Source organism: Pezoporus occidentalis, unplaced genomic scaffold (assembly GCF_034315485.1).
Source record: "Pezoporus occidentalis ecotype Australia unplaced genomic scaffold, CSIRO_AGI_Poc_V1 ctg11, whole genome shotgun sequence".
Classification (NCBI taxonomy): Eukaryota; Metazoa; Chordata; class Aves; order Psittaciformes; family Psittacidae; genus Pezoporus; species Pezoporus occidentalis.
Window position 1 is genome coordinate 10084914 of NW_026912886.1, and position 24155 is coordinate 10109068.

General features: G+C 51.9%; 2 long non-coding RNA genes across 2 annotated transcripts in view; one reads left to right on the top strand and one right to left on the bottom strand.

Moving 5' to 3' along the window:
- Positions 1–16: 16 nt before the first annotated feature.
- LOC134169722 (uncharacterized) overlaps positions 17–24155 on the bottom strand; it is a 35472-nt gene continuing 11333 nt past the window's right edge. The window contains exon 3 of the long non-coding RNA XR_009967003.1: positions 17–661. This is a non-coding gene — a long non-coding RNA (uncharacterized LOC134169722). The remainder of the gene's footprint in view (positions 662–24155) is intronic.
- LOC134169727 (uncharacterized) lies at positions 20145–24129 on the top strand. The gene is made up of 3 exons (XR_009967004.1): positions 20145–20233; positions 22926–23123; positions 23971–24129. It is a non-coding gene; the product is annotated as an uncharacterized LOC134169727 (long non-coding RNA).

The window sequence follows — 24155 nt, forward strand, 5'->3', positions numbered from 1 at the left end:
CACCAAATCACACGGCTCACTTTTGCAACAGGGAGAGTTTATTTTCAACAGGGCATGGGGTGGGGATTTAAATGGGAAAGGATTACAGCCAGTATGGTTCTCTTACAGGAACAGAGAGGGTGCAATAGAACAGCAGCAGGGCTGCCTGGCCTGCACAGACTCACAGTCCTCTGGGTCCTGAGCACAGCACCATCGGATGTGCTCCTGCAGCTCTGCACAGCCAGGAATGAAGAGCAGCAAGGGCCAAGCTATGCTCCATGAGCAAAGCCCGGTGCTAAAAGCTCACTCCAACCTTCAGTCACACAGTACTCTCCCAGGTGAGACAGTGGCTGGCCCAGGGCTCAATGCCTAAGCACTTTGAACCCACTGTGGGTTATTTAGAGCACTGAAGAGAACATACAGGAGCAATGTGTGATGATTCTCTGGCTCTCTGTGTTGCCCTTGGCTGCCCTCCTACAGCTGGACCGACGTAGTTCGAGGTGATGAAGAAACCCTCTGTATTCGTAAGTCAAAGCTGCCTCCTTGATGGGGCCATTGGAGAAGCAGATTGGGACCCTCCTGGAGAAACCTGGATACATCAGGCAGCAAGTCTGGGCAGGAGGTAGCCAACTGCAAGAAGGAGCTCACAGGCTTGAAAAGTCCCTTCTCCACTCACTGGGATCTAGGAAGGAAAGGAAAAAATACGGAATGGTTATAATCTGCCAGGGAAACAGTCCGGCAGTGCTCAACTGAGAGCAGACCAACTCATCTCACCGATGGGGTGAAATTCCAACCCTCTTTCCCTCCTCGCAACACATTTCCCATGGCTCTGGGCCACTTTATCCCCTTCCCAACTGAGAAAACACTGGTCTCCAGTACCCCGTGCCTGCCTCAATCCCCACCTCTGCCTGCCCCGCACACCGCCAGCCAGGGGAGGGCTTGCTGCTTGTCCTTCCTCCCTAGGCTTTGGGGCATGGGATTACTCTGCATGTCAGAGCTACTAAAGGCACAGCCCTCTGATGTTTTAATCTTCATGTTAACTTTCCCTGCCCTCAGCGCCCTTGCCTGGCTGGAGAAAGTGATACCGAGCCATCAGGCTGGAGCCGAAGCTGTGACACTCAGCAGAAGTCCCCTTCTTGGCTTTCCTTGGGTTTGCCCCATGCATCTCACACCTTGCAGCAAGTTCTTCTCCCTTTTTGCTGACTCTTTTCTCTATTCCCTTTGCACTTTACCCACGGTGAGCACGGATCCCTTAGCACAGCCCACAAACCCAATCCCATCCCTTTGCTTTGCCTATAAACTGTTACGCTGGAAGGCGTAAAGACTAATGTAACTAATTCTTGAATCCACTTGGATCTGGCATGCAAAAGGAACCATCAGCTGGCTAATTTATTCTTTTTATTGCACCAAATTGTAATTTTATAAAATATTGCAAATTTGATAAAATATTTGCAAGCCCATTTTAAGAGATAAATCTTGTGTGTGGCTCCTCTAATGAGCCGCCCTGGGAGCAGCCCGCATGTGATGTGCTGGAGGTCGCACCGCGACGTTCCCGGCCTGTGACTGCAATGAACCACCGTAACTCTTTGAACTGTGCAAATACTCTGCACTCTGGGGTCCAAGCTGCAATTTTCATGGGTATTTTTTCTCTCTCTTAAAAATAGATCTTCTGTAACCCCTTTATTGCAATATTCATAAAGCACTTGATGGAAATCCAAGGAAAATCCCTTCCCTTTCGCAACTTTGAAGCGAACCTTAAACTGAAGAGAGAAAGAAGCCAAATCCACCCCACGTGCATGGGTTTGAGGAAGGAACAGAGCCTGTCTTTGGAGAATTAGGGTGCTGAGAGGATAGGGGGGTGACCTAGGCTGCACGAGCCGAGGCTCAGCACTGCTTTATCCTACATGACATCAGGAATCCCTCCCAGTGCTGGCAGGAAAGTTGAGGTCAGGGCAGATGAGATCTGAATGGAGGTGGATGCTTTCGCAAGCACAGGAGAGGAGGAGGAGGCTGAATCCTTGTGTTTGTCACGGAAAACCCTTGCAGGGTCAAGCCCCCTGCCCTCCGCCGGGGCAGGCTGAGCTTGTTGCCATCTACAAACTCATCTATGGTGCACACAGAGAGGATGCTCGTGGGTACAAGACAATGACCTGCCCTGGAAGCTATGCCCTGTCTGCCTGGTGGGTTTAGACATACTTGTCAATAGGGGGAGGAAAGGCTGGACTGACTCAACTGATTTCACCCCAGCTTCAGGAAAGCCCAAACCTCCTGCAGGCACTTTCTCCGTGGGCAGAACTCAGCCTAACACAGGGCTCCACCAGGACCCGATGCCAGCCCAACACCGCCTTCCCTTCTGGTGCCCTGTGCAGGGATAACATCCCACAGAGTAGGATGTTTGGATGAGATGAGAGGAATATGGATTCATTATCCCTCTCTTTTTTAAGAGATGCACAACTAATTGCAATTACAGCAAAGCCTCTGCCCCAGCACTTGCTCCTCTGCCTCCCCATGCCCTTCCAAAGCCCGCCCTGAGGTTTACACACTCACAAACTGCCCCGCCACGGCAATGCAGGGCAGTGGGAAGGGAAAAAAAGCCCCTCAAATAATGGCAAATGGATGCAGGACGCGCTGCCTAATCAGATTCCTATCCCCTATTGAGGCCGGGAAGGAGGGACCCCGCTCCTCCCCTGCCCTCAGCCCTAGCCTCCGCTTCACCGGCTCACACAGAGAAACTTTCTGGACAATTTAATCTCGCCGGGGTGTTACTTAGAAAAACCTTTTTCACTGTCAATTTTTTTCCTCCCCCCGCTCCCTTCCCCCTCCTCCCCCTTTTTTCCCCCCTTCTTCTCCTTCCCTCCCAGCCCTGATTGAATTTCGCAAGGCCCTGATATCTTTCTTTTTTGTAGGGATGCACGCTGCTTATGCAAATACCAGCCTTTCATAGCGCCTCCCCGGCTCAAGCCCTCCAACTTGAATGTGACCAAAAGCTGTGCTCTCCCCTGCTAACTCCTTAGCACAATTACACCTCCATTCTGCTCCAGGGGCCCAGGGAGGGGGGGAAGAAAAATCATTTTAAACTAATAACACGTGCTGTTTGCTTTGGATAATTACAAGGGAGCTTCGGCTTCTGAGAGCTATGAAATACGCTGTTCGGTGGGGCGGGAGGGAGGCTCCATGTTATGCCTACGCTGCGAGTTGTATCTCCTGGAGGAGATGCTCTTGAGGCTCCCTCCATCTCATGCTCCTCCTGTGCACCTGGGCAAGCATTTACATTTCCTCCCAAGGAACTTCTCAGTGCTTTGGGCTGTGGGAGAGTGGAGAAGGCGGCTGACATTTTCCTTATCTCAAGTCACAATTTCCTGCAAGCATCAAGATAATAAAACATTTGCAGAGGGGAAGATGAGTGAAATGGATGTGTCGGGTGGCTCTGCTGTGGCAGAGCGGGGAGGACCAGGGAGAAAGGACACCCGCGGGATGTGGCTGCTCCTCCGGCTCTCGTTTGCATCGTGGCCCTGCTGTTATTGTCCTCCCGCCTTGTCTGCGGGGGAAGTTTATGTAGAGGGCTTGTGGTGGGGTGAGGAGGAGGAGGGGAGTTTTCCCCAAAAGCACCCAGGAATCTGTCAAAAGAGGGACAGAAAAGAGAAGAAGAAGAAGAAGGGAGACAGAGAGTGGGAACGTCAAGGACCCCTGACTAATGAATAGCAAGTTTGCCCTTGAACCTCCCTGGGCTTTGCCATTCCCAGGCTCCAAACAAGGGCTGATGCATGCTTGGGCCCAGCTGCAGGGGGACCGGGCTATGGTTCATCTCAGACACTTTGACAGCCCGGGCCTTTTCCCCGCATAGCTCAGACTCGCCTAACTACTCCCCTGGCAACAGCTCAGTGCAGGAACCTGTGCTGAGGCCCTGCCTGCTGCATACAGAAGTACGAGGAGGAGGGGAGCCGCTGGGAGAAATTAGCTGGAGACTGGCTTAACCCATCAAATGCTGGGCAGGCGCTGCCAGCCCTGGCACCTTTTGCTCTATCCCTGGCTCAGTACTCGCTGGGAAGTGTCCACGGAGGAGCAGGAGAGGGGCAGTGGTGGGTTAGGCCCGCTGAGTCGCTGTGTATGGCAAATCTCATGACCTGCTGCTTCGCCAAGACCCACTGCCTTGGACAAGGTGGGGCTGAAGGTGCCAGGGATGTAGGAGGGAGCTGAAATAGATGGATGGAGAAGATCACTGGACATTGAGCAGTAAGGGCATGGTGCAGCAGGGACAGGGCATCCCTCTCTGCCAGCCAAACCGAGGGCTCAAGCTGGACAAGAGAGGCACAAACTTGCCCTGGCCGCTCTTTCTGCATTGCAGATCAAAGGCAGGGGACAAGCTGGCCTTAGGGGTCTCTGCTGAATGGCTGGAGAGAACAGGCACGAGCACCCGGCAGCTCTAAAGAGCAACCCAGAAACGTTCCCACATCCCAGCCCCATATAAATCAAGGGGGAGAAAAGAGGAGGGGGGGGGGGGGAGGGGGGAGCTCTGTCCCGGCCTCTGTTTTTACAGAGCATCTTTCATGTGCAGCCCCTCAGAGAGACGGCTTTGCCGAGCTTGTTAAGGCCAGCTCCTGCGCCAGGCAGAGAGGGGGACGCACCATATGGAGAGGAGAAAAAGAAAAGGGGACACTGAAAATGGAAAATTATGCAAAGCAGGAGGAGAGGCGCTGGGGGAAAAGGGGGAGGGAGGAAGCGAGGAGATGGGGGATGGGGAGAGAGGAGGCTGGGAAGCAAACCTGGACTTGGGGGACACCGTCGAGCTGGCACCAGGGCAGCAGGAGCCACAGAAGTTTCCTGTGAGCAGGCACAGGACAACCCTTGGCACCCTTGGGTGCTGTCACCAGAGGGCAGCTCTCCAGCCTGGCCTTCCCTGAGGGGGTTTGGATGTGCCAGGGCAATGCCTGGCTGGATGCACCCTGCATCCGGAGCTGTGCCATGCTGGAGATGCAGCCAAACAGGGCCTGCGGTGACCTACTTCAGAGGTGTCTTCAGGACCTCAGTTACTATGGCAATAAGGTTGCAAGCAAACATTATGGGGTTTTTTTTGGTCAAGGGTTTTGCTTTTAATCAACCACAAAAAACACACTCATGTACAGAGGTGCTGGGGGCCTTGTAAGAAATGGCCCTGAACAGCAGTAGCAAGAGCAAGGGCCTGAATCGCCCCTGGGTCTCGCTGCCTGTGCAGGGATGGTGGGCACTCAGCTGAGTTAAGGAGAATGTGAACACAGCTGGCAGAGTCCTTCCCTTCCCCTTGGTGCCTGCAGGGTCCCAGTGCCATAGGGGGCTGCAGCCCCAGTGTGGCTCAAGGGTGCTCTGCAGGCACAGGAGGGAGAATGAACTTCCCTAGTCCTTGCACATGTTAGTGTCCAGCTTGCGCTCACACTCCAGCATCTGGCCTAATGTGATGTTTGGAGCAATGACTCGGTTCTTCCCAACACAACTGTGGAGCTCATTCTCTCTCCTGGAAACCTTGGTCACACCTCAGCTTCTGGGCTCAGCTCACCCTGGCACGGTGACGGCTCCTCCAGCACATAGCCACCCTGTGCCTCTGACTTGCAGGATGCTGTTGGCTCCCGGTCCATGGGCCAGGACTACCTTGCACATCCTCACTGAGTGCAAACTCGCTTCTCCAGCCCACCTTTCACCCTAGCATGGACAGCCACCCAACCTGGGTCCTCACTGCTCTGTGACCCCTGCTAGGTCCCCTGCATCTCTCTCCTCAATGGCTTCTGTTCAGAGCACAGTGCTTTTCCTTCACTCTCCTCAGCATCACCCAACACCCAGGAACACAAGCTGCTCCTGGCTGCCATCCTTCCTTCCTTCCTTCCTCTCAGCCCTGGCACAGCCTTTGATCTCACACTCATCTCTACTGTGCTGCTCCCTTTTTTAGCTCCTTTTCCTTTTCCAACTGTGTGTTGCATCAGGAAGCCCTCCCTTGCTGCACCTCAAATGAACCTCTCCATTAATCCTTTCTACCACACTTCCCAGCTGTAAATTGACCATCAGCCCTCATGGTCACCCTACAGCCCCAAACCCATGTTTGAGGCAGGTATGGGACAGATTCACACAGGCTGAGTGCATGGTGATGAGCTGGCACATGGGCAGGAGTGGGACTGTGCCTGCAGAGATGGGCACGCTTGCCCCAGCATACACGTGTTCCTGCCTGCACATGCCAACACCTACATGTTCCTGCCTACGCTCCCGCTGCCGGATCTGAGGCGGTGGGATCTTGAGGGGAGATCTTGTTCCCCTCTGGGGCACAGGCATTATCTACACAACATGGCTGCAGGCTGGGGTTTGGGTTGTTTGGCCTTATGGTCACTAGGTGAAGAAGATGCTGTGTCCATCTTCTAGTTTCTTCAACAGGCATGCCCTGGAGTAAGGCTACGTGTGTTGGCCAGATCCTCAGTAAAGCCCTGGAATAAGCTGTAGGCACTGAAAAAGATTTATCTAAGCAGCACACAAAGAAAAACAGCAAGAAATATTGTTCACAGGGGCACAAGGAAAGCAGAACTTCCACCCACAGAGCAGCTGTGTAGGACTCCAGGGATGGGCAGGCCACATCACAGGAGATGTTTCAGAGCTTGCTCTCAAGATGATGCATTTGCAGCAACTTCCCTTCTGCAACCAGCGGGGGTAAACAGAGCTACCTGTGCTGCAGACACACGTTTGAATCTGTGTCTTCAGGTGCATGTCCTGGACTGCTTTAAGGCTGCCTAGCCACGGTGGCAGAACGGTGCAGAAATGAGCTGTGCCTTCATGGAGGGGAAGAAGAGAGATGTCTTCTATCCTCAGTGTCCTAACACAGGCAAGCAACAGCCCCTCCACAAACAAATCCAGGCGAAGGGGCCCTTTGGTGTTCTCACTGCCAATTCCCACCTGCTGGAAATGGGTGTTGTGGGGTGAGCACAAGGGATTCAGGGTGTCCTTTGGATCAGCCTGACCTCAGCTGCCCTGCTGGAAGCTGAACCACTTCCAAGGAGGATACGGCAAGAACAGTGAGTCCTGCCCGAGCGACGGTCCAAAGCTTTGGCACTTCGTCCTGATTCAACCTCGCCCCAGATTCCTGCCCCTGGCATGCATCCAGGTTTCTTTCTCCTTGACCCACCTCCATCAAAAGAAGTGCTGTTACAAGTCCCTGCTCTGAGTTTATAGTCTACAAATAGAAGCAAAGCAGCGCCTGCTCCAGAGCTGAACATTTCCACTAACCCCTATTTCGACACCTGTCCCAGCAAAAGGATTCTTCGGGGACTATGCCCCTTCAACAAGATGTTAAATATTTCAGCCTTCAGCAGCACAAGACACCAACACAATATTAAACTATACAATTGCTATAAGTCCCTGTATTCCTGCATCCCCACCCTGGCTGCAGAGATGCCCCACGAGGGCCCATCGCCAGCAAATACTCCTCTGGATGGGGACAGGGAGCGCTGGGGCAGGATGTGTTTATGGGGCAGCAGAGCTGGCTCTGCCATCTCGCCTGGGGAAGCTGTGCCATGGGAGCTGATAAAACAGCATTTCATTTCCAAACAGGCCCCCGGAGACCTCTTGTGTGAGGGGCATAATGGAGAGAGAGGGAGAGAACAGAACAGGGAGACATGACCCCAGGCTAAAAATAAGCCAGACCCCAGGGCTGTTGGACCTTATTGCTCTACACCAGGGCTCAGGCTGGCCTGTCCCTTGAATCAGCGCATCTCTGCTATGTCACCACTGGTGGGGAAATGGCAAATTGGGATTTTTAAGCCTCCCTCTTCCCCCCATTCCCCTCCCCTAAGTCCTTTTCCGCATCATAAGCAAAGTCCTAATAAAGCTCCCATCCCCACTGCCAGCCCTGCACCATGCTCCCAGCAGAAAAGAGATGCAAAGCCACGCTTGGAATCTGATTCCCCGGCTTTAAACGCTGCTCTGCCAGCAAAGTGCGACTTGAAAGCTCCCCTGTCACAGTTACAAAGCTCCGAACAGCCCTTCCTCGGATAATCACGCTTATCTCCAGATTAAGAAAGAGAGACCTGCAGCTGAGGCTGGTCACATGGGCTGGGATGTGGGCAAATCTCTTTTAAACAATCCCCATATAGCTGTGACCTCCACCACAGCCCAAATACACCGTCCCTCCCTTCCCACTCGACAAAACAGCTCTGGAGACATGACAGAGTGTGTGAGGAGACCACGCTCTAGGGGGAGGAGTGAGAAAACGATGGAGAAGAGGAGGATGAGAAAGACGGAAGAAGAAACAAGTGAAGGGAGGATGTGGGAGAGGAATAGGATGTGATGGAGGAGGAGGAAGAGTGCGTGGATAGAGGGGGAGGATGATGAAGGACAGGGAGGTCTCTGCTACTCTTCCTGCTGGGGATTAGTTGTCCCTGTACGGTCCTCAGTTTAACTCTTCCTGCTCTGTCCCCGGCTGGCAGCCCAGCCCGATTACATGACTCCAGCTGTGCCAAGCAGCCTTGGCAGGGCGAGCATGCTACCTACTTTGCTGCCACGGATTCATTAAGAGGCTTTGCTTTTGTAGGGATAGTCATCCCAATGGGGAAAGGGAAAAAAAAACCCTTCTGCAGATCAACCCAGTGAGGAGCTCTGACAAAGTGGTTTCCACAGCCCTGCCCAGAGCTTAGAAGCAGAATTAGGGAGAGACAGGGGTGTGCAAAGAGGATAGGAGGGCAGACAGGTGGGAGATCAGCTGGAAAGGGTCCCCAGCATGCCCCCTGCTCAGGGATGAATTGCCAACCCATTACAGGATGCTGGTACCTGGTTCTTCTTTGTGATTAAAGGCCACCTTGCATCTGGGTCAGGCGTGGCTGCTAAATGAAAGATCCAAACAACCACAGAGGGACTTTTCCCAATGGCAGGTTCCCCTTTTATCTCCATGTGGGATTAACACAATTACTTGGCAATGAAGGAACCCAAATGGCTCTGACATGGGCACAGCTGCAGAGCACTGGGATGGACCTCTCTGAGGATGCCCATGATCTGCTGGCACTGACTGGGGGTTTCCATACATGGGGCTCAACCAGGGGCTCAGCTCGCCAGAGGGACCGCAGTGCTGCTGCTCATTATTCACCCTGCACAATTAGGCACTGCTGATAAGTCACACGGAATTGCCTTTGTTCTCCAACTGGATGACCTGTGTGTCACAGGAGTCCCTTTCTCCTGCACATTACTCATGAGTTGCCCACGATACTTCCTGATGGATTTGGGGACACTCTTTGGGCTGCCTACAAATGCTCCCTGGCAGATGCCCTGTGCAGGACAACGGGGAGGTGTAGCCTAGCCCTGGCTGCCTTCCTGCACTTCTCTGAGCACAAAGGAGAGCTGCTGCTCCCACAGCACACTCCAGGGACTCAGCTCTCCTCCAGGCAGGTGGCTTTGCCCCTCCCTGACTACTCTACCATCTCTTTGTGTCACCTCCCAGCAGCAGAGGAAAGCCCAGTGTAGCTGCACAGACAGTGGGGAAAGAGGTGTCAGCCCTTGCCCAACCCAACCTTGCTGATGTCAATGGCCACCTTGCCTTGTTCGTAAGGACCTTCCCTTTCGCCCCTAGCCAGCCCATCAGAGGGAATCAACCCCATGCTCTGCTGCTCTAATCAAGCCATCTCCTCCCCAGGCTCTCCCTGCAGGACTAGCCCTGCACCACAGTGTATCTGCTCCTGCTCTCCATGCCTTCACCATCAGCACCAGGACCCAAGTATGGACGAAAAGGCAAAGCAGATGGGAGCCAGCATGAAGCTGGTGCCACCAAACTCCGCAACAGACAAGCTGCGCTGCAGCAAAACTTCCCCAGATGACCTCTCCCATGTAATTCCCTGCTCTTTTGGCATCCAGCAGCTGCTTGGAAGCAGACAGGAGCACAGAGAGAAAAGACAAGTTGTCCCATTCTAGAGCTTATTCCCAATCTGCTTAAGAAATGTATGTGGGCTCTTAAGTCTTATTGATTTAAAGGAAAGGATGCAAAATTAATTTAGACAGGAAATTAATTAGATGTGAATCGGTGTTTACAGTCCTGCATGTACAATGAATTCTTGTGTGAACCCACAGAATGCAGATGGATGGATGGATGGATGGATGGATGGATGGATGGATGGATGGATGGACGGATGGATGATAACAGTACTCTAGGAATGACATTATGAGCTGGTCCATACACTGGGGATGTAGAAAGACTTTTTTCTGCATTGGTAATTAATAACTCTATCCTGAGCAAATGTTGATAAATCCTTTCCAGCACACGTTATCTCTGTCTCTCCAACTCCTGTTCAGCATTTCCATTTGCCTCTTTCCACTGCTCCACCCCTGGCACCCACACGCTTCACTTCCCCCCCCATATTTTGTAACTGGTAGCGAATTTGACTCCCTTTCTGGAGAAGCGGGCGGAGGTTTTGTTGCTGGGGCTTTGTGTGAGTGATTGAATGTGTATATACAAAGATGGATACAAATCCATTGGAAATAAACACCTTTTAGTGGACCTGAGAGAGAGACACAGGGCAGAAGAGAAGAAAGAGCCCGCAGACCCTCCGCCAGACAATCAGCAAAGATGAAGCGAAAGACCCAGTGAACCAAAAAAGGCCTCAGTTCTCTTTTAAACTCCACATTATTTGAAGCAGATCCCATCGCTGGGAAGCCCTGATGCTGATGCACCAGAACTCACAGCAAGCCTCACCCCGCACAGCTCAATTACCCCCGGCTGCCAGGCTGCACACCCCCACAGCCCCGCATGTCCCCTGCCGCCCAGACAGCTCTCGCCAGTGCAAGGAGTACAAATATATTCATTGGCACCTTATCAGACATGCATGCAAAACTAATTAACATGGGGAGACATGCAAGCTGCCACCCAGCCACCAATACACACCCACGAGCATGCACACACACACGCACGCATGCACAAGGCAACCCTTGTCTAGGGGGGACATTCAAAAGGCTTTGTCACTAATTTAGGCATCTGTCTCAGTCTGGTCTGGTCCTCCTGGCTAGGCTGGTGTTGTGGGTTTTTTTTTCCCACTCTGTTTGACAATGCTGGGAACATGCCCGGAGACCCCTCATTCAAATCACCCCTTGACAATGGTCTCATTGTGTGAGCATATAGAAAAGGGAAAGGATGGGGGAGAAGATGTGGAGGGGGGGGGGTAAGGAATTAAAATGTGAACCCAAGGAAGTGTTTACTAACACAAGCCTCGCAGCTGCCCCGTCTCTCCTCCACCCCCTTCTTCCGCCCCTGGCTGCTCCAATGGCCCAGCTTGTCCTGTGTGAGGGAGGCAGCGGGATGGTGGGACAGTGGGACAGCAGAACAGTGGGACAGCAGAGCTGGAGCAGAGCTGCACAGAGAGATGGCAGATTGGAGGGATGAAGCCTCAGGGCATTTGAGTCAACATCATCAGGGGGCAGGTATGGGTTTGGGAAGAGAACATGGAGCCAGAGATGCCTTGGAGAGGATTAGTGATTTAAAACGTCCTGGGAAGGACATCTTCATAGAGGAGCAAGGGATTTATTGATATAACCACTCCAAGGCTTTCCAGGCAGGGAGAAAAACTGTTTAAACCTGGCCTTGTGGATTAGAGCAAGTGAGCAGGCTCGCCGTGTGGTTTGGACTGCTCTCTTTGGTGCTGCTGCCAGAACGCTACAGCCTGAGAAGAAAGGCAGGGAGCAGCAGGGTGTCAGGGCTGGGGGCTCAGGGAACAGACCAGGCTCCCTTCAGGACCTGCCTATTGCAAGTTATTGAATACTGGGAGAAAAAAAAAACATAGGAAAAATGCCCCTATCACCCCCCAGCCACACCTGGGGAAGAAAGGAGGGCAGGTGCAGATGGGGTGTTAGCCCCCAGCCCCACTGCGCTTGGCTGGGCTCAGCAAGCACCATTCAGCTGGAAATGCCCACGAGTCGGCAGAGAAAAGGGAACAGAAGCTGGGGAGGGGGAGAAGATGATGACAACGCTTTCCATATATGCAAATGCATCCACACAAGATACCCAGAGGGAGACAAAACAAAGAGATCTCAAAGAGGCTGGCTCCGAGACCTGCACAAAGCCAGATACCTCCGTACACCTACGGTGTCTGCACGTGAAGACCTGCACAATGCAACATGCAGAGGTTCCCCCCATCTGAGCAAATACCAGCCCAAAGAAAAGCTGGTTGAAGAGCCCAGTAAAAGCTGCAAACACAAATGCCACAATCCCACGTCCTCCTACACAAACAGATGCACCTTAGGAGTAGGAAGCTATTCCTGTCCATCAGCTTAGTCAGAGGAGAAAAAAGCTGCGATGCAATCCCAAAAGAGCCCTGCCTCAGCTCCCCCGACATTGCTCCTGCAGCTAGATCCAGCACCTGGACCTTTGTTTGTTTTCCATTAGAGGAAAACGAAGAGATTTCTGGGCATAAACATACATACAAGGCAGGGCAACGTATAAACAAGGCAGGGCAAAACATTACACAGAAAGCCAAGAACATGCATGAAGCAAAACGTTTCCTTCCCACAACCACTGTGATGAAACAGAAGTCACCTGTGCAAACATATCTGCTTTAAAAAGGGAAGCTACTGCCAAGTAAGCAAATCTGTGCTTTTTATCCAAACAAGTGGTTGTGAGCAGGTTTATTGCCACATTCCTCTGCCCCAATACACAGGGATAAGCACTTGACATACAGTGACATGCAGGGACTCGGGGATGGAGCTGTGGTTTTAATAGGGCAATGCAGTCACTGAATGAAATAAAACCCTACAGAGATCGGCTTGCCAGGACTCAAGGCTGAGAAAAGCTATTTGACAGCAATGAGGAACAAGGACACTCACAATTCTGCTCTCATTTCCATGCTGTATATTTGGGAAGCTTTTACTGAATGCAATTAAATCCTCACTTAGGATTTAACCCAGTGAAGCTGAGGGCAAAGCTTGGTACAAGAGCCACCTCTGGGCTCTTCCCCCCAGCTTGCTCTGCAGAGGTCAATAGGAGTTGCGAAGAAGTTGAGTGAAGGAGCAGGAGATTTGTAGCTCCCAGCCAATGTGGCCATTTCAAAGCCCTCCCTAGCTCTGTCTTGGCTGTTCTTGCCTTCACCAGTGATTTGCCTCTTTGCTCACGAAGCCTTGGCTGCAGGGGAAAGTCACTACCAGCCTCATGAGCACAGGGACTCAAAGGTATTTGGGCATTTCTTTCTCTCTAATGGGAGCTGAAGACCTCAGCAATCCTCCAACACATTCATTCCCTGCCTCTGGGGGCTGATCCTTCCTTTAAGACACCCCAAGGGTCCCAGTGTGCATCCTATGCAAGACCTTTGCAAGAAACCATACAAGACCCTCTGGTATTTACACTTATTTGACTATTCTTAGATTCTACAGTGCATTTCAAAGGCTCTTTTGTTCCTCAGCACAGTTTAACACACTAGGTTTCACAAGCAACAAGTGATAAAACTCCTCACCTACTTGCACCACGTAGGTGAGGTCACCTCCGGGCTGTGGCCTTAAATCTATATGTGCTTTCCCCCTCAGATGCTGAGAAGTGTAAATCTCTACATCTCATTAAACAGCTCTGCAGATCACTGAGAACCGATTGCCTCACGACATAACTTTTCAGCTGGTCACTACCCACGAAAGGATGATTTTACATGACATTTATTCATGCAAATTGCAGGAGCTGAAGTCTGGTTCCCCAGCAAGAGCGTAAAAAATTACAGTTTAGATGCATAAACACTGGCATCACCACAGAAAGCACAACGAGACTGGAAACACATCCCTGGGTTTCAAATGCAGCGCAACAAAACTTAGAGCATCCTCATCAGGTGGGGGTTTATCAGGAATGACCCCCCTGAAACAACTCAGGGGAGGCGGAGGAGGGGACATGCAAGCCTGCAGGGGCTACAGAGAAATGAACTTCTCCTGCTGCATGTGCAGGAACCTGCCATGGGGAGAGCACACGCGACATTTTACGTCACTCACAAAGCCTACTCTGTCCAATAAAGTGTGGAAGTAAAACAAAGCATGAAATCCAGGCATAAATTAGCATCCCTCTAGTCTAGCTTTATTTGTGCTGCTGCTGCTGTGGATTAGCATCTAGCTGCCTGACAGGCTGATAGGCAGGCAGGAACAAGGAGAAATAAAAAAATAATAAGCAGTGGGTGTCTTTTTTTCCACCATGGTTCCTGGGATGTCTGCTGGCAAAGTGCAGGCACTGCTCATGCCTTTAGGATCAGAATTTTTCTATCTTCCTGGGAGAGCAATAGGCTCTGAAGGAAAGCAGATCCCACTCTGAGGTTTGTGGCTGCACCCTGCAAAGCTGGTACCCAATGCAAGCCCATCACAACCTCAGCCTGCATCCCTCCAGCATCCTCTGGCATTTCACTCTGGCAGTTCTATAGAGAGACACAGAGCCCCTGGAGCAGTTATGGTGCAGGGCTGGGAGACCTTGAGGATGGCACCTCACTGCAGGCACGTGCGGGGAGCAGACACTCCGGGATTAGCTCCAGATCATGTTCACCAGTGCCCGGGGCAGCTGCTTCCTTCACTGCTTGCTGGGTTTGGTACCTGATCCCAGATGACATGACTGGGATCTCACACCGGCATCTCCTCTCAGTTCGTGTCAGAAATGTGTCAGCCCCAGCTCCTCGGGCAGGGGGACCTGCAGAGGGCTTCCATCGGGCTGTCATGCAGCCTCCTGCTCCTCGGGGCTGCATGGCAAAATGAGTGGTCGTCACCAGAGACATTCCCTTTCCCCAGGCTTGGCGGCCTCATGCCCCCACACCCTTTCCAAGCACAGCCACGAAGGGACAACACTAAAGAGGTGCCAGTCCTGATGGCCACCCCCCTTGTTCTTCCCAAGCCAGACATCCCTGCCAAAGGACATGCTGCTGCCCTAGCGACTTCAGGCAGCAGAGAGGAGCTGGGATGCTCAAGGAGGATGATACTAATGTGGGACTTGTGCCCAAACTAGGGGAACAACAGCAGCAAATAGCAGTAGATCACAGGAGATCTCTAGTCCCTGCCTGTCACTTAAGGAGACAAACACAGAGCTCAGGTTTTAGGCTATAGAAAGCAAATCTTCAGCCATGTTCAAAGGTGGCCTAGAAAACACAGACTCATTCTGCATAGCCATAAAAAGAGTCCCCCAGGAGCATAGCACACGGTTCAAACAGCCTGGTGTCCCTCTGCCTGGCAGCGTGACACTGGATGGGTCTGATCAGAGGACATAGGTGTGAAAATTCCACAGGATGTAGAGAATCCCTCCTCGGCAGAGCCCGTGCACCTCCTGGACCTGCAGCCAAGTGCGCACTGGTGCCAACGATCCCAGGCTGACCCCAGCAGTCGGGCTCTGCCTTTGCAGCATGCAGCAGGCACCTGTAGCCAGCTCTGTATGCCCCATGCCCAAATGGATCAACACAGGCAGCTCTTCCTCAAAGGAAGGGTACTTTGTAGGTCTCTGAGACAGCTGCAGCTGGGAATAGCACAAGCAGAGGGAATGTATCCCTGTCCTTCCAGCCGTGCCTTCCCCAGTGTGCATGACTGTAGGCAGGAATAAAGCACATCATCACCATCCTCATCCCACTGCACACAGCAAGACAGTTGCCTCCACATCCATGCACCCACAGAGGCATCTGTGGAAACATCCCATGGTATCCCCAGGGTGGCTTCTTCGAGGGGCTAGGAGGGAAGGGAAGAAGGATGGAGGCAGTGCAGAATCCTGAGCCTTTGTTTCCCAGCACTCAGCCACATTGCATGCTGTCAATTACGTAGCAGAGACCAGTCACTTCCCACCATACCCTTGAGCTCTTGCAGCAATAGCAGGCACTCCTTTAACCTCTGGCATTTGTGGATGGGAAGGAGGCAGAACTCAGTCAAAGCCTACAGAAAAGCAACCAGCTGAAGGAAAGACCTTCCCTTTGCAATGAAATAGTCCCCTAATGGGCCCCCCAGCCAGCACTTCTCTACATGAAGCATTTATTTCCTCCCCAGCTGGCTCTGCCACATCAGCCATCCACCCGATCACAAGCAAAATGAGTCTGATGGGTGCCAGCCTGGTACCACTCATGAGCCCTTTGTATCTCTACTCTGCCACACCATCAGGAAGCTCAGCCTGGGGACAATGCAGGACCACAGCCGCTTCAAATGCTTGTACAAGTCCAGACTCGCGCATGCAGTTTGCCCTTCATTTCGGAGAGCTCCAGTACACTTCTGCATGAGATGTATTCAAACTTACACTGGTTATAGCACATTCAAGTGGGCACAGGGTGATGTCTATGAAATGTATCACAAATGGACTGAAAAGAGCACACTGAGACACTGGTCTGAGTGGCAACTTGGGACAAGTCTGCAGCAACCTGGGGAGAACCAGTACAGTCCCGTCAGGACACCAGAGTCTTCCACAGTGCTGCACACAGAACATGAACTCTCAACCAAAGAAAGGACCAAACCACTTTAAATGACATTATTTTCCTGGAGTCCTGGCAGCAGGGAACTCAAATGCTGTTTGCAAGCTGTCCCAGAGCAAGACAGGCCCATGTCTGTCCACAGGCACAGCCAGCCTGTGTCAGTACAGCCTTGTCCCCAGTGCCTCCACAAGCACATACACAGACGTGCATCCCTCACTTGATCTTACAAAATAGTGTGCCAGGGACCAACTTCACCAAGTTTCTCTGTGCCCAGGGCCATACAAGAGGCTGGGACCACTCCTGAGAGTCATCATTACTTCTAGTGGCTTAAACGGAACCCAAGCCAGCACCATCCAACCCAATGTGATCCATGACACTTGGAGCTGTCAGGCTGTCTTTCACTCCCTGTTCAGTGTTACACAGCATCCTGGACTGCCAGCCTTAAGCTTTGAATACCAGGAATCTGGATCCCCAAAACTGCAAAGCCTGACTCCAAAACCCCAAGTATTTGGAGGGATTTTTTTCATACTGGCAATGCTTGAACCCTCTGAGGTCTTTGACTTGTTTCCAGAGTTTTCTCTGCAATGATGATGTCTCTAATGACACTCCCTGCTAGAATCATTTTATTACTTTCAAGTGAGAGCTGAGACTTTCAAGCAGCCCTTGATTACAGTAGTGGACAGTTTGCAAGAGACACCCCAAATCCCAAGCTTTGCACTAAAACCCCTGTGAATCATTCTGGTCCAGCCCTGATCAGCTGCTCTTCCACCCAGAAGGCTCCTGCTCTTTAAAGCAGGATAGCAGAAGGGAGGCAAGCTGGAAAAGCACCATTTCTATGAATTCAATCAGGAGGAACAGCCCCAAAACTCTCTCTTAACCTTGGTCACCAGCAGCAGCTACTCATGAAACTCCCATCAAATTTGTTCAAATGAGAGCCAGTGGAAGGGACACATGGCTCCTGCCTTGCTTGGTTTTCTGCCAAGCTTGTCAGCAAGGCACACTCAGACGCTGCTGCTCAGTATAAGCAAACCTGACCTGACACCCTCTCCTTTGCATGGCTTTCTGGACACCCTCCTCTGCCTCCCACTGCCATCCCTAAATCACAAAGCCAACAGCATCACTTGCAAGCTGCACTCCATGCCAGAAGGAGCAAAGGTGTGCTCCTCCCGGCCCCAGGCCTGCTGCCAGCACTATCCCAACATGGGGCACGCAGGCAAAAGAGCTGCCAGAGGAATCCACGCCAAGCAGCGCTGAGCACGACCTTTCTGCTTTACAATGGTAACCTGAATCCTAAATACTGGATTTCTAGGCACGCATTAAAGCCATGAGACAATGGAGACGGCGAGGCTGGAGCTGGCTACAAGCCAGCTCTGCGCCGGCCCCACCAGCGCCCGATGTTTCCCATTTCCTTCTTTTTTTGCCCTAAGCCAGGAGGCAGGTGCATGCACAAGCTCAGCTGTGACCTGGGGACTATGCTTGGCTCACACCCCATGGAAGGTGGATGCCCAAGAAGACCCAGAGAGGTGGTTGTCTTCCTCTCTCACTTGCGCTCTCTGATGAGCATTGCTCCTTCTTTAATTGGTTTCATTCATGGCGGCCCTTCGCTAGATGTAATTATGCCAGGCTCCCTCCATCTGGCTGTGCTCAGGAAGGGCCATTGCTCTGTGGTTTTATTTTCAGTCTTGATTTCTGCATTAATCCCCCCTCCTCAGCTCACATGCACAACGTCCAGGACCTCCTGAACACATACAGGCACCAAATGAAGAGCAGGGTTTGCCCCTGGCTTTCTCCTGGATGGGGATGGTTGTTTTTCACAGGGAAAGCCCCATTCCTCAGTCTCTTTCTGCAACCACCTCCATCTCTCAACAATACCCTCACAAGCCAGTCTTGTTGCAGATACTCAAGACCCCAAGCAAGAGGATATAGCTTGATTTTGCCTGCATCCACAGCCACAAAGATATCTCTGTCTTCCCAAGCCCAATAGCTAAAGGTAGCAAGATGCCTGCTCAAGTTGACATGGCTGCTTTTCACATGAAGGCAGCATTCAATCCTACACAAACCAAAGTGCTAATTTTCCTACCCAGGAAAACAGACAGGGTGAACAGAATTGAACACAGGGATTAACAGACCTCAGCTCTGCAAGGGCAGCTCATAGCCGCATGGCTGGGGCTGCAAAGTGCCCAATGCACCCTGAAGCATTTCATCCCTTGGGGTACATTACAAAGGTCCTTACACCTTCCTCAGCCAGGGTAGGTAGATCTTGGCGAGAAAACACAATGCTAAAGGAGCTGATGGTTTATTGAGAGACCAAACCTAGCGACGCAGACCCTGGGCAACCAAGCACCATCTGGTGACCGCCGGCTCCCAACACAATAGCCCACGTTGGCATGTTTATGATAGAGACCAGAGGCGGATTCCCATTATCCCCATCAGATCCTGTGATGCGGTTTCAGGAGAAGGACCACGAGAAGCAGATGGGATGGCAGAAGAGAAAAGGACGCAGTGAGACAGACAGACAGGAGAGATTTATATGAAGCTAAAGCACATACCCATAAACATGGGATAAGTAAATAGCATGTAAGTATGAAATTAAATGCGGGGAATCCATGGCATCCAGTAATCAGTCAAATATCTCCCTTCACCTCTCTTTTCAGTTTAGCATCGGCATTTTAAAATGGGATATTTATGCCAATAAGTAACCCTGTTGTATATTGTAACCCTGCAAATATTGGCTGGGATCTGAGAGATTCGCCCCAACAGACAATTAATTTTTACAGTTATTTTTGGACTCAGAGCTTTTGTGGAACACTGGCTCTCTGTGTTGGATTTTATGCCCCTGAAATGTATTTACAATGCATGGCATCTGTATTGTGCATTACACACTTAAATCATTGCTCTTCATTCATCGCTTGTAAAAAAAATAGATTGCAATATCCTGAAGCTCCAAATACTCCAAAATATTCCTGCTGCATTATTTTGGGAGTAATACTATAAAATAACGCTGTGTTTTTTTAGATAAAGGAAGGAAAAAACGGATCATGAGGAACATGGATTCCCAGGATGAGAGAGGAAGGGGAATTTGGATTTCACACCACGATAAAATGAAGAAATTCATAAATAAATAGGGATAAAAGCTGAAAACCCCACAAAGGTTTATTTTCTAAACAAGAACATAGCAATATTTTGTCACTTAAACAAAGGGAGGAGGGCGGGGGGAGGCTCCACATCCCCGGCTTGCTCTCTGCAACGGACAAATACTATCAGAAACAAAAAGCATGGCATAGTTAGCGGGAGCGGAGCTCAGCGCTTTACATTTAATGATATGTATTTAAGTTCCTTTTAGGGGAAGCCTTCCGCAATCACTGTTGGGGGGGGAGGGCACCCCCCCCCTCCCCCCCCAACATGGTTTTTAAAGGCTTCTGTCATTGTTGCCTACGAGCCGAAGAGAAAGGCGCTTTCTTTGTCATCCGGGGGTTTATGGCAACACCTCAACGTCTCGTTTTCCATAGGTGAAGCAGAGGCGCACAAAGCAGCCGCGTGCCAACGCGTCCCCCCCTTTTCCCCGCCACCACCAGCAAAATAGATCTTTGGAGGAACGCGGGGAGACCGTCCTAATCCGCCGGCAAAGCAGGCGAGGACGGTGCGGCGGGGTAAATATCACACGGCTCCTGCCAAGCCCCGCGTGGGCTATTGTCCCGCCACCCCTTTTAGATGTCATTAAGGATTTTTCGCATACAACCAAACGAGCGGGGAGGGTGTGTGTGTGTGTGTGTGTGTGTGTGTGTGTGTGGAATAAATGAACGTTGCTCGTTTTCTTACCCAACCGGTTGGAGAAGCCATGACGAGGCGGCGCGGGGGAAAAACACGCGGGGTAAATTAAGGAAGTATGTTAATTCGGTTAATATCACAGAGGGGATGGCGGGCGGCATGGGGAGGGGGGACAGAGGGAGGTGTGCGTGCTGATTTTCCGCCCGAGGAAGGAGGTGGCAGAGAAAGAACTGGGGCATGCCAGCTCCCGTTATTGTTCTGCCTTCATCGGTAATTAGCAAGATAAGGAGGGGACGGCGTGAGGGAGGCAGCGTGGCGAGGACAAGGCAGCGCTGCACCCTACTTCATGCCCATGCGGCCATCTTACAGGCGGCGCTTGCCTCCCGCAAAATGGCCGCCAGGGCCCACGCTGCCTCGTGCCAGCAGCCAGCCTTGCCCCGGCAGGCTCCCCTCGGCCTGGCTGAGGCAGCTGGCACCCAGCGGCAGGTGGCAGCGGTGGCAGCCATCCCGCTGGCCCGTAGGGAAAGGGGGGCACTGGGACCGAGGGTGTCTCCATGGCGGGAGGGCGGCCATCTTAGCGCGGGCTGCGCTCATGGCGCCAAGGCGCTGGCTGTGCAGCACTACCACAGGCTTCCTGGCTGGAACAATCGTGGTACGCTCCTCCTTCAAGAGGCGGCATTGCCCAGGGCCTGCGCCCTTGCTGTGGTTTTCCCCTCGGACATAAGCAGTGCGGGAGCTAAGGCAGGGTTAGAGCCGCTTTTGAGGTAAAATGTGCCCCAGTAAGTCCCTGAAGCTGCTGGGCATTGGGCTGGCCCTGGGAGACATGGACTGAACAGGTACAGCGAGACGGGCGCAGCAGTACCGACAGCCAGGGGGGAGGCATTGCCTGTGAGGCACTGCGGAGCGACTTATGGACAAGTTCTCTCTTTCTATGGCCAAACCAAAATCAATCCCAAAGCGAAACTGCAGAGATACCGGTAAAGGTGTGAGCTTCCTAAATCTGAATTTAAACCAGGATCAGTTATAAAGAAAAGGCACAGTTAAACGGGCAGCACAGACAAAGCTACACCAGCATTTCCCACTCCATGGGAGCTTTACAGTGTTTTTTCATTCTCCACATGAGCAACACCAAATGCCAACCAAGGAACCCTCATCCTTGATCTGGGGCTGTCCTCACAACACTTACAGCAATTACTCACATTAAAGCAGTATTTGGGAAGCATTTCAGGTGTCTCTAGCCACGACTGGGCTATTTCACACCACGCAATAGGCACACAATGGAAGGTGGGCATTGCTCCAGTGCTGTGTGGAGAACCAGAGCACGAGGGTGACTGCAACCGCACACAGGCAGGGCTGTGTTATACATCTCGGTTAGACAGTGAAACATAAGGGATGGCAGGCTAGCTGCTCCGCTCCGGGTTTGTCTACACGGAAAACCACACCATTATAATGACAGCACTATAGGTCAGCTGCTACTGCTCCTCACCACGCTGGTGCACAGCTCCACTCTGATCCTACCTTTCTCCAGTTTAGCTTTAACTGACATAACCAGTATACAGGAGAGTCCTGCCTTCTGCCAAACGAAACATCCATGGAGGTTGTGCATGTACAGCTCCTTGCTTTCAAATCCACCCCTGGACCGTACGTCTGTAGCTAGACCTGCCCCTCGGCTAACCTTTCTGTACTGCGCACACTTCTGGGCTGTTCACAGTGCCCGTGAAACACTATTACACCCTGCTTCCCTTGGGTGCTAATCCTGCTTGTCAACCCAAAGGCAGAAGCAGACGGTGGCTTGGCATTTTGATTACGTTGTGATCTGTTTGAACCTTCCAGACTCTTTTGATGTCTGTGCAAATTTGAAAGGGGGAGCCTTCATCCTCCACAATGAAACTCCGCTATCGCATGGTGAAAACATCTCGGGACTCCTACGTCCATAGCCCCAGCTAGATTTGGAGCAGAGAGGGGAGGTATAGATCCTCCAGGAAGAGCCTGAATTTCAGACCATCCAGTTCTGGCCCTGAGTGGAGAACACCACGGGGACAGCATGCATCTTCAAACAAATACGTGCGTAAGGGCAGTGTGCGCATGCACAGAGACACCAGATTTATACAAATAGATGCATTCATAGGAAAATGCAAATAGCATCCTCTTCCGTCCCAGGCTCCCTTCGAGCTCCTGACATCCCAAGGTTTCAGAGGAGTACAACTGAGCCTCAGATCAAACATTAGCCCTGCGGGGGTTCCCTCAGGGAAGCAGCCGTGCACGGGGGTCTTTTCCCCGCTTCCATGCGAGGTTTCCCGACCCGGCCTTCCTTGGGTGCTGTGCTCTGACACGCGTACGACACACACGCGCATGCAGAGCCTTGCTAAAAGGCGCTCTGGGAATTGAGCTCTGTTTCCTCCTCCTTCTAAATCAATTGTTATAAACCAGCTTTTGTTTTATTTTTAACAAAGCGACAGAAATAACCTCCACGCACAGCCCTCGCCGCTCCCACAGCCCTGTCCTTTGGCACAAAAAGCCACTCGGGGCCCCGGGGACATGGGCATGGGAAGGCAGCGGGGTAAGGAAGACCAGGAGAGGCTGCTTTCTGGTGCACAGAAATCTGTTCCTCCTCTCTTGAGCCCATTGTTTGGCAGGCAGTGAGGCAGCAGGATGGGAAGGGGCTGCATGGTGGGTAAGGCACTCCCAGCCTGCCCAGCCCAATCTCTGGCTGGCGCCTTCATCCCCTGCCCATTGAGGTGCCCGCTTCCAACCTGCTTTTTACCTTGTGCTCTGCAAGTCATGGTTTCTCTTGCTCTTTGGTACCAGCAAGAGGTGAGCCCCACATCACCATTGCAGCAATTGACGTGATAACGTGCAACTTGTGACAGCCTGAGCTCTGCCTGCCTGTGGTACACCCCTGTCTCCAGCATAGCCAAGGACCTGTTCCTCTTTCCTGCTATCCCGCTCTCCCAAGTCCAGGACTCAAGACATATGGAGACATTTCTTGATGTAACCTATCAGTGGGTGAGTGGCAGCTGAGCAGGTACCGAGCAAGACGTGGGGCCAGACAGCAGCCAGGGGGGAAGGCAGCGGGTGGAGGGAACGTGCCTCGGGAGAAATACTCACAAAGGGCTGCTTTCATTAATAAAACATTCCCCCCTCGGTTGCCTTTTGATTTGGGTGTAAGAATTAACCCCATCTGCCCAACAGCACGCTACCTACCAAGTCATCTCTGCTGAGGAAGGCCGTCTGACGTGTCCGTTCAATTGCTAAGCTTCTCCCTCCCTGCGCTCCTCAGCTCCTCAGGCCCCCTCCAAAGAGCTCACCAGCCTCACTGGGTCTGCCTTATTGAAGAGATCCTCTTCCCACAACATAGATTAGACCCAGTGAAAATAGGCTTAGTGAAAATACCATTTCACTATTAATTCCGCACACACACCCCCCCCCCATCCTGCCCGCCTTCACACTCTCTCACACCCAGAAAGCTTATAACAAATCCCAGTCACCTTTTGCCCCTGCTAACTACTGCTCCAGTCTTCGCACTGCATGCCTTCTACCGTAAGGAGAGAGCCAGGCACAGGGTGATACTTATATATATATATATATATATATATATACACACACACACATAAATATCTAGTCAGCATTGGAGGTATTCAGCCATGGGACACAAATCTCCCCGCACAGCACCTCGCCTTGGCACAATACCCCAACCAGTCCCTCTCCTCTGTGATTGCAATGCCTGGTCCTTGGGCATCAGCAGAAAGTTGCAGCAAATCCTGCGTTGGTTTAAGCACGATCTGTCCATTCAAAACTGGTGGGGGGTTGCTTTTACATCACTGAGACATATCTATTCTCTTTCTGTTTCAAGTAAAACCCAGATGCAGAGATGCCTTCGAACAGACAGCCCCTTCATTTTTCCAGAGGTGTGCTTTAATGAGTGACTCGCCTTCCAAAAAGGGGCCGGCAGAGGGGAAGGACGGCAGATTCTCCACACAAATTCAATAGCTGGTAGGTTGCCATGGGCTTAAGCATTTCTTTGCACACATGATGGGA